This window comes from Leptinotarsa decemlineata, unplaced genomic scaffold, assembly GCF_025532065.1.
Source record: "Leptinotarsa decemlineata unplaced genomic scaffold, Ldec_3_MD MMD2_tig00000008_RagTag_RagTag, whole genome shotgun sequence".
Lineage (NCBI taxonomy): Eukaryota > Metazoa > Arthropoda > Insecta > Coleoptera > Chrysomelidae > Leptinotarsa > Leptinotarsa decemlineata.
This window is the reverse complement of record NW_027412537.1, coordinates 13,803,116-13,819,008: the sequence shown is the minus strand read 5'-3', so window position 1 is coordinate 13,819,008 and position 15,893 is coordinate 13,803,116. Positions and strand designations below refer to the sequence as shown.

Sequence of the window (15,893 nt, the reverse complement as noted above, 5' to 3'; positions counted from 1 at the left end):
CATGAAGTTTTAAACTTAGTTAAGTATAGATGAAGATTTACGTTGGAATAATATCACATGAATAATTGGGCTTTGATAACCTTTTCTTATTCAATAATACGTAATAGTATACCTGAATTCAGATCATTTCGTTTCTTAAGGCTATCAAGGTATTCTTGCAGTAAGGAATAGCTACTTTTTGAGAGAAAGAATGTGGCAGAATCTGCTCCAAATATAAGTGGCAACATCGGCAATAACCAGAACGATTATCACCAATGATTTTCCTTCAAATTCTATGAACAAAAGAAAGCGATATTGGTCGTCAGTTTCTGTTCTTGTCCGAAAAAAAAAGCCGACAAACAATTTTCACGCCAGCCTACGATGGAAATTATTTTTCTCGGGCACAATTGCCGCCAATATTCCATGTAAATCACCTGCTTTATACGGTCATTCGAATGTTCATAAATGTATATTCAACGTTGATGGGAATACTAAACAGCGTTGTTTGTCATGTCTCTAATTATAAATTCGATGTACAACATTCGCAGACATATTGATGCAGTGAATTAAAACAAACAATTATACCAGTTCGGATTCCTCTCACAATTTTGGGAAGTTCATAAACATTTCAGAAATATAAATTTAAAATTAGAAGTGATGAAGTGAGGAATGTGGAGATGGCCTTTTCAACAGCATGAAATCAAATCTGAAACGACCTCGACTATAACTGTATGCAAATTCATGGTGATAAATAAACACCCAGGTTTCATTGCAATTTCAATCAGTCATTCATATATTTTCGCGTTCTCAGAAAAAAAATAATAATAATAATATGGTTTATTTGGATAAAATTCAACATTTTATCTTCGTCTTGAAGATGATCACTCGGTGATCGAAACACGTGTCGAGGTGTAAAAATAACGATTTGGTGTTGGGAAAAAACTACAGTAATATTCATTATATCTTATGAACTATGTAAAACAGATAAACAAAGAGAGAAACCGCAAAGCCATTGTCTGTCCACGGTGAGGGTGGTTTATCAATAGGAATTTTCATTACACTTTTTTTGTGCGCATGCGTCAGTATCAGCCATCTTTTTCGTACTGTTTTCTGTAAACAACCATGTTAAAGAGTCCGCAAGACATGTTTTAAAAATTAAAATATAAATTGAAGTTTATTAATTGTAAAAAAAGTAATAAAAAAGTAGTAAGTCAAAATAATCAGGAAAAAATGTTATACTCCATTATAATTATGTTACCTGACGAAAATGAACGACAAAACGATGTATGTTAAAATGATACACGTAACAAATCTATCAAAACCAACACATAGTAATTTATAAATTTTCCAAAGCCTTTTGTCTTGAATATCGCAAAAAAATAATCGAATCATCAAGCAAATTACATATTAATGTGAATTATGGGTGAAAAATGTGGCAGGAGTGACCGAGGCTTTAAATCTATTGATGATGTTACCAAGGATACTTATATTTGCTCACTTCATTTCATTGAAGAAAGTGGTCCAACTGAACAAAACCCTAATCCTTTAAGCTATCAGGAATTTCAACATACGTACATTATTGCTTATTGTATTTTTGATTGTAAATTTCATAAATTTCATATATATATATATATATATATATATATATATATATAATGTTGTATTAAATATTTCCCTCTAATAAAAATTACCTAACATATTCAATTCAGTATTTATATATTTGTCCAATTGATAATGTCATATGTATAGCCTCAAAATATTAATGGTTTGATTTATTTATTAGTTCTATAAGTAATACTCTTGTCAACTGAAATATATTTTCAATTACATCAAATAAATTCACATTATTAATAAGAATAAAACTGTAAATACTATTTTTCTATATGTTTTTAGATAGTAAACAAATGCTGATACCTAACCTCTCAATCAGCTCACTTTTTTTCCTTTTTGTGGACGCCCATGACGTTTTAACCACCTTTTCAATTGTTCACAATTATGAGCCTCAACTGAATTAGAAACAAGTGAAGCACCATCAATGGTTTCTTCCAATAATTTATTTGTTTGTAGAGATAGTATTCCTTGCCCAGCCATTGTTGATCAAAACAATACGAATGTTTTGAATTACCGCCATTTCAATATGACAGCTACGCTTGCGCTTGTCTTATGATGAAAAGGCCAATAGTTATTTCTTCCTTAAGTATTTTAAATTTAAATTATGTAATACAGTGTGGGTTGCAATTTTTTAACATAGATAAAATTGATACAGTAAAATTTGTAAAACAAGATAAAAATTTAACAATAGAAAATATAAATCATTACAATACTGAAAGATTATTATAGATCATAAAAAAAGAGTACGATAGAATTAGTGATAATAATTTTTAGTTAACAAGTGCATGGATATGGTGAAGTTTACAGAATATAACCTACAGTAAACAAACATGAATCCCACAGAAGCTCTAGGTTGAACATGGGAATCCCGTAAGTACACATGTATCATAGCCATAAAATGCGATTTCCATGTCAGGTGGCAATTTAATAATTATTCCTCGTACATATGTATACCTAAATTGATGAATTTATTTGCTCGAATTGAAATCTACTGTCTATTTCTCATTTACAATTCAGGAAGTCATGTATATTATTTCTCTGCAAACTGAATATATGAATTTCACTACTTCGGACTTCCATGCTCTAATATATAAAATGATTTGAATTCCCGGAAACAACTAAAAAAGAAGAATTACAAATAAATAGCTGTAAATAACAATTATTTTAGCCAAAAAAAAAACCTGAAATTAAATAATAGTGAAATAAAATACAAGTGAAAATAAAACGATTGAACAAAAAGTAAAGAAATACAAAATGAAAATGAAGATAAAAAGTAAAGAGATTTCAAGCCAAGTTAGTTCACGACGTTTCAATTGTTAGTATCCTCAATCGTCTTCGGGTGATGGCTGGCCTGATTCCTCCGAGAGATGACTATGGGTCGTTCGAGTGCTTTCACTATCCCGCTTTCCATTTTTTCCGCTTCACTGGTTCAGTGGGAGATGACCGTTTGGCAGGAGTTGGCCATTATTCGCTTGATGATGGATATCCATATGTTGCGAATTTCTACGCTGGCTTGGTTGAATACGTTGTTTTTTTTCGCTTAATATAATTGTTATTTACAGCTATTTATTTGTAATTCTTATTTTTAGATGTATCAGGGATTTCAAATCATTCTATATATTAGACAATGGAAGTCCGAACTAGTGAAATTCATCATGAAACATTTTCAATCACCTTCAAACAAAGTTCAACAAACAAACGCCATGATTATCTCTTTTTCAAAGTTTTCAGGTACATGGTTGGATACTCTCTGGCATAAAATATATGATAAAATTTTATTGTTTTATTCAGTATAGTTGCCTTCGAGGGTGATATGATGGTAATACCGCTCAAAATTTTTTCGATACCATTGTTATAGTACGATTTGTGTTTAGCCTCAAAATGGCCCCCCATTTCGACGATAACCTTACATCCTAATCGGCGCAAAATTTCTTTCCAGCGAGCACTCTCTGGATCTGGCGTGAGAACAGGAAAAAGTCACTTGGGGTCAGATCTGGAGACTGCGGTGGATGCGGAAGAGATTCGAAGCCCAATTCATGCAATTTTGCCATCTTACCCATCGATACGTGACACCGAAGAGCACTTTGTTTCTCTTCAAATCGGGCCATTTTCCGCGATTTCGTTTTTCGAACGCTGTGTGATAGTTGCTGTTGATGGTTTTTTATTTTCAAGATAGTTGATTAAAATTATACCGTGCGAATCACAAAACACTGTTGCGCTGATTGTTGCGTCTTTGCACGCTTTGGACTCGTTTATCGGATTTTTGTTCAGAAAAATCATCGTATAACTCAGACTTTACATGTGATAGTAATACTAATAATATTGATTCAGAATCAGAATCATATTTATTCATCACAAAAGAATACACATCGTGTGGTGACAACTACAGAATATATAACTTATCGGACTAGTCAAAAATATATTTGTATATAAAGTAGATTGTCTAAAATTGATAAAATATAGACAATACAATATTTAGTGTTATACCCTAGTATGTGAGTTGAGGATCCCCAAAATATTATTCCATATTGCATAGCTGACTGTGCCAGTCCGAAATAAAGAATTCTCAGTACATCAGCTGATACTGTATCCCTCAGATTCCTAATAATGTATGTGATTGTGCTGAGTTTTGAACATAAAGTGGTGATATGGTTTTCCCATGAAAGTTTCCTATCACCTAAGAATTTCATACTCTCTTTGCTTTCTATCGATTTTCCATTGACTGTTAAGTAGAGATCATTATCAGGATTCATATTTTTGGTAAGAATCGAATATTAAAGGTCTTAGCAGTGTTTAGTGCTAGTCCATTTTTACTACAATAGTCACTGATTTCCTTTGATGCCTTGTTACCATTCTTTACTAATTGTTCATTATTTGTTCTGGACATTAAAATATTCGTATCATCTGCATAGAGAATCATAGGAAAAGCTTTTGATGAAGCAATCAAAAAACATAAACTTAAAAAATCGTCTGGTGTTGATGACATTCCACCTTATATCTTAAGAAGCTGTGGTGAGTTGTTGAAAATATCACTTTTACACATCTATAATTTGAAAATTTAGTCTAGTGTTTTTCCTATCAAGTGTAAGACTGCTACAACCACCTCAGGAAATGAAATGGCCATAGAAAACTATAGACATATTCCAGTTATGTGTGTTCCTTCTAAATTATTCGAATAAATTGTTTATACTCAACTTTATTACCATCTGGAAAAATTTATAACACCTGAACAGCATGGTTTCGTAGCAAATAAATCAATAAATAACAATTTGTTTATTTTTACTAAAAACGCCTATGACAAATACAACTGGATACGATTTTCACCGATTTCCGCAAAGCAAGGTAGATCATGAAACTCTATAACAAAAATTTAATGAATATGGATAAACGAGACATTCATTTGAATTGATAAAAAGTTATTTGTATAAAGCAATGCTGTATCAACACACGAAAACTAAAAAAAGTTTCTCAACTCAGAATGTTCTATCCCACAAACTAATAGTCTGACAGCTGTGAAATTTGTACACGTATCTTTTGAAGGTGAGGGTTAACTGAAAATCATGGGAATTCAATAATAGTATCGCCATCTATGTGTGAGCCTAGGAACTTTGTTTGGGAAATTGCTTACAATAACATCTCACGTTCAAGCCATCCATTTGGCAGCAACATACGAAAACATAGTAGGATTCCAAATGAAATTCCTGCAGATGTGAATCATTACTTTGTATTGCTTGGTGAAGGGTCAACATGCCTATTATATTTCGATTATATTTCAATACTGCATACTGTTCAGTGACGAGATACTTCATTGAATTTCTTGAGAACTATCAAATGGCAGAATAAAACGAAAGAAATCAACAAGAGGGGAGCTGAGGGATGATCGTTTTGAGGTGAATTAGGAAAACCTAATAGTGGGTTTGGTGCGTTTTTAAAACAAGCCTGAATGAGTTAAGGCGACTTGTTACTCATCGTTGGAATGCTAAAAATGTTACATTGCTCAGTATGTGGACTGTACTCCAGATCACTAAGCCTGAAAGGATTAAGTGGGGAATGGGAAAAATACCAGTGGGGTTCTAACAGAACTGGCTGGTATCTCAATCACCACAAAGGAAATAACCAGGAAAGGAATTTCAGGTAAAAACACAACCATCTGCACTGGCAGCAGACAAGCCCTATTAGCCTTGAACAGACAACGTATTACCTCAGGGCTAGTACTAGAGTGCCACCATGATTTAGCCAAAGCCTCGGCAGACAAAATCATCATCCTGATGACTGTGATAATTGCGGATCCAGCCAAATGTTTCACCCATGCTCAATCCCTAAAGAGATGGGATGGTATCAAAGGATACAGTCTTGGGGAGCTGACGCCGAAGAAATTTCTGGCGATGACCAGGAAAGATCTACGCTCAACAGTAGGAATTCTGACTGGCCACTGTCAACTAAGGAAACACCTCTATGCTGGATGTGTGAACAGGAAGATGAGACTGTCAAGCATGACCTATGCGAGTGCCCGGAGTTATCGTCAATAAGATAGTGTGTGTCTTGGCCTACACCTGTCGATGAATGAGATGTCTCCCAGAGACCTGTTCATCTTCCTGGCAAGGACAGGATAGAAGATGATCTAGGAGAACAACTCTTCGGGAGGATGTACAATAGGTCAAGTGCTGTGGATTTACACTCACCATCCCTACGCTACAGATAAAGATGTTACATGGATGAATACAGAATTGAAAAACCTCTCAAATGAGCTGTCAATGGATCATTATTTCTATCTGAAATGTCTGACTAGAGGGTTGGTATGAGGGAGGAGGTGGCTTACAAAGGGTTATTTTTTACGAAAGAACGTGCCTTCATGAAAAGTGAAGTGAACGTGTTTCGTTTCTTTTACAATCTGAATATCCAATGACTCATTAAGAGTGGTTCGATTTAACTGGAATGCATTGTATGATACTATTCAATGTGTAAACTGAAAAAAAATCTCAGTGCCAAGTTGGAATGATAAAATATTATTGAATGAGGGCAAGTACCTACCTATGAACTGCAACAGAACAATCATTATTTTGGTGGATTAGTGAAATTGATAATGTTGAATGACTGCTACCTGAAGGCGTTCATGTTAATCTTGTGTTTTTCATAAGCTCATTTCATATATCCCCGACTTTTCATCATCCAATATCTTGCCTTTAGGGTTACCTGCTTTTTGTTGTAGTGAGTAAGAAGTTTTGGAGGCTATCTTCACGTTCAACTTTTTAAAAATGCGATCTTATCCTTAGTCCTCATAGAAGGTCGATGAATAATAATAATTTATTTGCTCAACATTACATAGTATTTAGATGTACCACATAGTGAGTAACAGTAATAGCAAATATTTTGAATCCATGTCTTTCAACGACCATCCAAAATAGAGAGAGAGAGAATCCATATGTCTTTTTGAAAAGTCAGAGTTTCGAATATTGTCCCTTGATACAATTTTTGTTTATTGATTCATCTACCATATTTGAACACCACCCAAATATGTCCCTGATAACTTTTTTATAGTACATTTTAGTTTTTTAAATATCGAGATCATCCTGTTTTCTGGCACTCGTATAAAAATACAACTCTATTGTGTCTGGTATCTGTTGTAAATATTTTTTTTCTCGTCAATGAGGAAACTCTTATATTACAAAACGACTATAAAATCTCATTTACCATCATCTCATTGAGTTTTTTTGTTGTAAAAGCCACACTTGAAGAACGTGTTGCTCCGGGTAAAAATCGTTGTTCGGGTACAGAGAAAGTTTATAATAAATGCGAACTTGCCGACAAAAGGACGAAGTTTATTATAACATTTAATTATAATACACGTTTCCTTAGATAAAGTCAATATGGATGGAGCTTATCCATATATTCATCTATCTTGTGTGCTGTACGTACGCTACATATTCATAAAGGGCTTTCGCAACGGAAATGATGTGAAATTATATTTGTTAGACAGTAATTTATTGAAGTAAAGTGGGTTATGCAACAAAAAAACTTTATGAGGCACCTTAATGCATGGGCCTTTTGTTGAAAAATCGTTAGTTTCGAGGCTATATTATAATCATATAACAAATTTACATGTGAACGAATTTACAGCAGAAAATGTTGATCTGAAAGGAAAAATATTGATTGAGAGAGCTCCTGAAATTTAAAACATTTCCATAACTTCATGACTCCACCAATTTCACCAAGTTAACAATTGAAGAATATTCTACCTTTTCTGTAGCTAAATTTTTCATGAGAAGGTTCTCGAGTTATTCTTGACACTCCACTGTGGACGACTGTGAAATCTACTGTGATTGACTTTAAGTAGGATGTCACAGTTTACTTGTGGATACTCCATCCATATTCACAGCTGAGTTTCTTCACATCAGAGTTCGGAGGCAGTGAGAAAGCTATCGACATGCAGTTTCAGTTACAGGACGATCACAGTTAACTTCACAGTCTATTTCAATTTACTTCATAGTCGCTCATGGTCTATTTCACAGTCGGTCACAATAAACTTCACAGTCGGTCACATCCTACTTATAGTCAATCACAGTAGATTTCACAGTCGTCCACAGCGTACATTACATTCGGCTACAGTCTACTTCACATTCGATCACAGTGTACTTGTGAATACTCCATCCATATCCACAGCTGAGTTTCCCCACATCAGAGTTCAGAGGCATTGAGAAAGCTATCGACATGCAGTTTCAGTTACATTTCGTCATAGTTTCAGTTACATGATGTCACAGTTAACTTCACAGTATATTTCAATTTACTTTACAGTCGCTCGTGGTATCTATTTCACAGTCGGTCATGATCTACTTCACAGTCGTTCACATCCTACTTATAGTCGATCACAGTATATTTCACAGTCGACCACAGCCTACATTACATTCGGCCACAGTCTACTTCACACTCGGTCACAGTCTGGTTGTAGATACTCCATCCATATCCACAGCTGAGTTTCAACACATCAGAGATGTGAGGCAGCGACAAAGCTATCGACATGCAGTTTCAGTTACAACACTTCACAGTAGATGATAGCCTACTCACGGTTCACTCCACAATGGATCACAGTCCACTTCACCGTCATTGTCTATTTCATAGTATACTTGACAGTCTACTGCATCGTTTACTTCACAGTTGGACACAGTATACTTTTAGACACTTGAAAATAATTTTCAAATTTGCATTATCGTTATCATTATCTGTAATTCTCTTTTCTCCAATTGAATGTGATACAAACCTCGTTTCCATCTCCAGCTCTTCCTGGAAGACTTGTTGTTAGCTCGACACTCCACATCGTAGTTTCAGCAAAGTTCACAGACTGCGGCAGATTTCGACATGCAGTTTCAGTTACAGCCGGTAACAACTTCAGTTACATCGATCACCGTCCACTTCACAGTAGATCACGATCTTTTTCAAAATAGGTCACAGTCCACTTCACTGCCATCGTCAATTTCACAGACTAACAGTCAATTGCACTGTTTACTTCACAGTCGGACGCAGTATACTTGTAGACACTTGAAAATCATTTTCATATCCGACATCTTTATATTCGTCTGTAATAATTATTTTTGTCCCATTAAATGACACAAACCACCTGCGTCCATCTTCTGCCCTTCCAGGAAAACTTGTTGTTCACCTGTATCGCATCCCTATATTCCTCCTGAATTTTCCACATCGATGTTTCAGAGTACCGAGGCAGCGGGACAGTTATCGAGATGCAGTTTCAGCTACATTTGGTCACAGTTTCAGTTACAGCCGGCCATAGTCCACTTCACAATAGACTACAGTCTAATTCATCGACATTGTTCATTCCACAGTATACTTCACAGTTTACTGCACCGTTTACTTCACAGTTGGACATAGTACACCTACTTGTAGACACCTGAAAATCATTTTCGAATACTGCATGTTGGTCATCATCATCATCATCTTTTTTCCAATCGAATATAACACAAACCGCCCTATATCCATCGATTGCCTTTCATGAAAGTTTGTTTGCTCTAAGGTTTATAATCGCATCCCATTCATTTATTTCAGTTAAATTACTCCACATTGTCGTTTCAGTTACAGTCAGATACACTATACTTCACATTCTACTTCACAGTTTACTTCAGTCTACTCCACAGTCGGTCTCACGGTCAGAGTATCTTATAGACACTTTTTCATATTTTGCATTATCTCCATCATCATCTCTAATAATTCTCTTTTCTCCAATTGAATGTGACACGAACCACCCTGTTTCCATGTCCTGCCCTTCCAGGAAAACTTGTTGTTAGCCCGAAGCTTTATCAACGTATCGCATCCCCATCTTTCAACCGAATTCCCCCACATCGTCGTTTCAGCAGAGTACAGAGCAGCGGGAGAGCTTTCGACATGCAGTATGCAGTTTCAGTTTCAGTCGGTCACAGTCTGCTTGACGAACGTGTGAATGTTTTTGTGCGGGCGGGATTCGTAGAAAGTTGGCGGTGTTTATTGAACTCGATGTGTAAGATTATTTCTCCTGTGTTTAGTCGCCGCCGCCAATATGCTTGGCTATAATTGTGGACCGGCGAGCGTGCGAAGGGAGGAGGGTGGAGATTATTGACGGGGGATTGATCGAGGATGATGTGTTGTTAAAGGTGCGTAGAGATAATTTATTTTCGCTGTGGTTGTCTTATTTGAGTGGTTGATGATGGGGATCAATTATTGAACTTATGACGCTTTTGATGAGTATAGTAGCACAGTAATAAGGCGGTGATCAAGTGCTTAGTACTCATGAGGAGATGAGAACTGTAAAATATGAACGATAGTGACATAGAGTCCGCAGTATCAGATACCACATTATCCAATTCCTAGGAATTGGACCCAAAGAAAGCATTTGATACTGTGGGGCATAAAATTCTTCTGAAAATAAGGAATAATTTATAATTGGCTTGCAAATTATTTAGTTCGAAAAAAATAATATCTGGGATGCAGCAAAGATCACTACTTGTACCTGTTTTGTTTCTTATATAGTTCAATTTATTGACTACAGTAAATTTATTTGGTTACAAATGTTTGCTGATGATACCACTTCAATTTACAATGAAAATAGTGTAAAACAAATTAAAATTTATATTTCGAAAGACCTGAATATTTTTCATGACTACAGTGCCATGAAATGTCACTTAATTTTCAGAAATCTTCATATATGTTCATATTAAAAAGGATTAAATCAATTGAGCAACATAAATACACTTGAGCAACATAACATTAGTGCTATTATAAGTGAATCTACTCGTATATGGGGTGATTCAGCAACTTGTATTGATAATATTTTGTCTACTTCTAATCCTATTAGTTACTCCATTAATCATTCCTATATATCTGATCACACTTTCCAGCTGGCAACTTTCTGCTATGATCAGGTTGACCATAACCAAGAAACTCACAAGACATGTTTTAATGACTACAATATTGAGAAGTTTTGTAGTTTACTGCTGGAGACTGATTGGTCTTCAGTGCATGATTCAGTTGAAGCAAATTCTAATTTATAATAAAGTTTCCTATTATTTTGATACTTCATTTCCAAAAAAGGTAGTCAAGATAAAAAAATCTGGTGACTCCAGGTGGATAACTACTGAGTTGAGAGAAATCAGTAGAAGGTTAACCGAGTTATCTGAGCTGAACAAAGTATATAAAAATGGTTTATATCAGAGGGAATATCAAATATAAAATAATATATCAGGATAAATTGAAACATGCTAAGAAAACTAGCAATGATGATAGAATCTCTTCTGCTGATAATAAAGTGAAAGAATCCTGGAAAATCATCAAGGAAACCCAGACTGGTTATTTTGGCAATGCAATACCTTGTCTAGAAAGTGCTGAAGATGGGGTCCTTCTTTCTGATGATTTTGCTATATGCAACCTTTTTAGTGAGTATTTTTCAACTGTAGCATATCCAAACCTGATACTAAAAATATTAATTATATGTGATCTTCACATCAAAGTATTTTTTTATATCCAGCAACTAAGATGGAAATTGAACAAGTTATCAAAAAAGTTTGTAAGAAAAAATCGTCCGGTATTGATGAAATTCCTGGTCTTGTTATAAAAAATGTTGCCAATGTAATTTCTGAGCCTTTGACTCATATAGTTAACTCCACTTTCATAGAGGGGAGGTTTCCTGATATACTGAAAATGTCAAAGGTTTTGCCAATATATAAAAATAAGGGCTCGAGATCTGACTGTGCATCTTACAGGCCTATATCGCTACTTAGTCAGTTTTCTAAGATTATTGAATACTGTTTCTATCAAAGATTATATGATTACTTTGAATCATTCAGATTATTTTCTTCTAGTCAGAATGCTTATAGAAGAAATAAATCCACTGTTAGTGCAATTGATCAACTCATTAAACATGTGTTGGAAATCTTGGAAAACAAACAGCAGACTCTGGGGTTATTTTTTGATTTGAGCAAAGCTTTTGACCTCGTTGACCATGACATACTGCTACACAAATTGCAGTTTTATGGTATACGTGGTCCTGCATTGAATTGGGTTAGATCTTACCTGACTGGCCGTAGTCAGCTGGTCTGTGTGAATGGAATTAACTCTGTAAGTAAATGTATAGTAAGAGGGGTACCTCAAGGCTCTGTTTTAGGACCTCTTTTATTTTTTGGTTTTTATTAACGATCTTCCGAAATTTTGTTCGAAAGCTTCCATTATTATAATTTTTGCGGATGACACTAACATCTTGGTATCTGCGGAAACTATGTCCGAAGTAATTGTCAAAGCTAATGAAGTAACTGATAAAATTGAGGAGTGGTGTTCTAAAAATGGCCTGCTGCTAATTTCTGCCAAATCTCAAATGCTCAACTTTGTTACTAAAAATATTACTATTGATAAAAGCTATTTGGTAAGATTAAATAATGAAACTTTACATCAAGTTAATTGTACTAAATTCTTGGGTGTTGATATTGATAATAAACTTACCTGGAGTTTCCATGTTGATAGTGTCAAACTGAAGCTCAGTAAACATATATATTTATTTCGTAGGTTGAAACAAACAGTCTCTTCTGATGTTCTCATGCTTTTATACCACAGTTTAATTCAGTCAGTGATTTCCTATGGTCTTGAACAGTGGGGCTTATCAGCTAAAGCTGATGAAGTGTTTGTTATTCAGAAAAACATAATCAGAATTCTGATTGGGGCATCTTCAAGTGCAAACTGCAGGCCATTATTCATTCGTTATAGTGTATTAACAATGCCTAGTTTGTATATCTACCAAACTCTGATATATATATAAGAAACAATATTTCAATTATTCCTAGAAATGAGCAAATCCATGAATATTTCACCAGAAATAACCTTCAACTTTATCAGCCTTATAGTAGATTGACAGTATCGAAGAATCACCCCATATGCTGTGGGATTAAACTATATAATAAGCTTAGTAATGACATTAAGTCCTCAAACATCAATGTCTTTAAAAGGAAGCTTGAGGTTTTTCTATTGCAGAAAGCATACTACTCTGTGGATGAGTTTATCCTTGAATCATAATCATAATTTGATTGTAGCTTGGTAATTTTATTTTAATTTAAGTTATGCTTTGTATTTGTTTTTTTATAATAGTTTGACCTGTTGTATCAGCCAGTATTTTATGATGATGTTTGCCTAATGTGATTGTAAATGAAAACCGATTCAATAAATGTTTGATTTATTGATTGATTGATTGATTCAGAAGATAAAATTAAATTCTATAGTTAAAATTATTAAATACCTAAATTTCTTGGCCTTATTCTATATGAAAATGTATCATGGAGACAACATATTGGAACAATAAGAAGAAAAATAGCTCTGATAGATATGATTTTCTCCAAAATGAGAAATGTACTACTAAAATACCTTGAATTAATTCATTTTTCACTATTACATTCCAAAATTCAATATCTGATATCAGTATCCATACTGATATTTCTTTTTGGAACCAATTAAAAAATTTCATAACAAAATCATAAGGTGTATATTCAAGTCAAACTACCAAGAGCTTACAATCAACTTGTACAAACCAAAAAAATTAGATTCGTCATCCTTACATAAATTCAAATGATGTAGCTTCACTCATTTGGTAAAAAAAGCTCGAACATTCAAATCTGACTTTCAAACTCAATGGTGACCGAAAAAAACCATTTGACAAGATATTCAGGCAATCTAAAATGAATGAAAATGAAAACGAATATTGGACAAATTTCGATTTATTGAATATCTCCAATTTTTCGAGAAAAAAATTATAATTTATGATACATCATTGAAAAGGTAAAATCTGGCCCATAAGAAAAAATAAAGTTGGTACCATCATCAACTTCATTTTTCTTATGGGAAAACGAAACGTCGGATAGCAAATCAGAAAACACCATTATGTAGCAGGAAAAAAGTGACAATGTGGAAGTGCAATTCATTTTTGAATCCTTCAAGAAATAAAGCCAAAAAAAAATAAAAATCATTTTTCGAAATTTCTGTTTTTTCGGAGTTTTAGAACATTCTCATCGGCATATTGTTAGTCAGGTAAATGCGCAACTTTATGCCAATTTAACTATCTTCGTATCTCTCATAGTTTCCGAAATCCCAATGGTGAGGATCGAATTTGAAACACCCTGTATAATTCAATGTTCATATGAAAGTTGTTGTTTCGAGAGGACTTTTTCTTCCAATTTGTGTTTGAAATTCACTTCTTTGTATGATCTACACATCTTTGTGAAGAGTTCATTTTAAAATAAGTTGCTTTCTTCCTCTCTTTGGAAGATTTCCAGTTTTTTTAAAAAGATGGAGAAGTAAAAGCAAAACATTTCTTTCATAAAAATTAATATCTCCCAAAAATATACCCCCCTCTCCAATTAATGACATTTTTATATTCAGAACTAGGTCGATAGTTCATATATAAATTACTATTTCAATTCAACATCTGTAAACATACTAATTGAAAGTAAGCTTGAACGAAACACATTAATTGGTGCCAATCGTTTTTATTTCACGGAGTGCAGCTCAACTGACATCATTTCAGTTTTGTAAACGGATCGATTCCGATCGAAAGTAAACGAGAGCAAAAATCCAGCATCCATCTATCATATCCGAGAAAAACATAATTGGAAACTAGATGCTGTTTACTAATGATCAACCGAAAAAAAGCGTTTGTGTTCGACGAACCAGTCTAATCATGTTTCTTTTTCAACGTCCTTGAACATCTAATTGGTTAGATTTATTAATTGAAAAGGGAATATTTTTTGGAAAAAGTTTCTATCAATATATGTGCCTTCTTCAATTATTTCTGTTAATGGCACAACAGTGTTTTGAATATAGTACTTTTTCTTCATTCCAAAAACTACTAATGATATTCTTGAAAAATTAATATAATTTAACAGCTATTCCTTGTTTTCCTTCGAGAAATAATTTTACCGTCTTGTGTGATGCGATTACGGTATTTCCAACTACTACAATAACAACCAAACTAACGACTTCGAAATTAACGTCCTCAGCAATTAAACGCAATCCTTATTGGTATAACTGTACCCATTGACTCGGTTGAATAACCAGGTGTTGAACGTCCTTGAAGGGGAGAACTATCGATGAAAGCTAGGTTGCTACAATAAAGTTTCAATTAGCGAATTTGATTTTGAGGACGCCAATTACCTACCAGCGATTTTAGTCCATTTGTATTGGTTACGTAAATGCCTTGAAGACCCAGAGGTATAGGGTTATATCTGTCATAAAAAACCTTGTCACGGTGAAGTAACCAAAGAATCCGACTCTCAGTCTACAGAAAAGAAGGAAGTTGACTAAACCGTTTCGGCAACATGGATCAAGAAATAGAGCCTCTCAGTTCCCTAACTGTTTGAAAACCTAGCAGTCTGGAAACGAATTATCACCACCTTTAAAGCAGGACATCTAATAGACCAGCCTTGCACAAAATGCTTGAGCAGCAGAAGCAGAATCTGTATCAGTGTAGAAACAAACACCTCCTTAGTAGGTTAGTGAACACCTATGCGATGATTCACCCAAACCAAGAGCACAAAAACCCTGCATGGCTGACCGAATCTAATGTATCGTTATGTGTAGCTGACTTATAGATGCTCTCATTTAGAGAGGTTGCTGCAGTCATTAAGTTGAGAATGTTGCACCTTGAACATCCTTCATCCTCAATATGTACCCATCAACTGGAATCCCTTCAGTATGCAATTATTGCTGTCGTAGGGGTTATTCCAGAAGACGGTCGACAGGTACAATTCCAAAGGTGCATATTCCGGCCTGAATGGTCTGACTGTGTA

General features: G+C 34.5%; 1 protein-coding gene across 4 annotated transcripts in view; it reads left to right on the top strand.

Annotated features, from left to right (window-relative positions):
- The window catches only part of knockout (Stork-head domain-containing protein knockout), a 212,039-nt gene that overhangs the window by 71,825 nt on the left and 124,321 nt on the right, over positions 1-15,893 (top strand). Inside the window, exon 1 of one of the 4 annotated variants that reach the window (XM_074171114.1) lies at positions 9,989-10,226. The exons of the other annotated variants lie outside the window; for them this stretch is intronic. The gene's annotated coding sequence lies outside the window, so the exon portion shown is untranslated. Of the gene's footprint in view, positions 1-9,988; positions 10,227-15,893 lie in introns of those variants that run through there. 4 annotated transcript variants of the gene reach the window in all.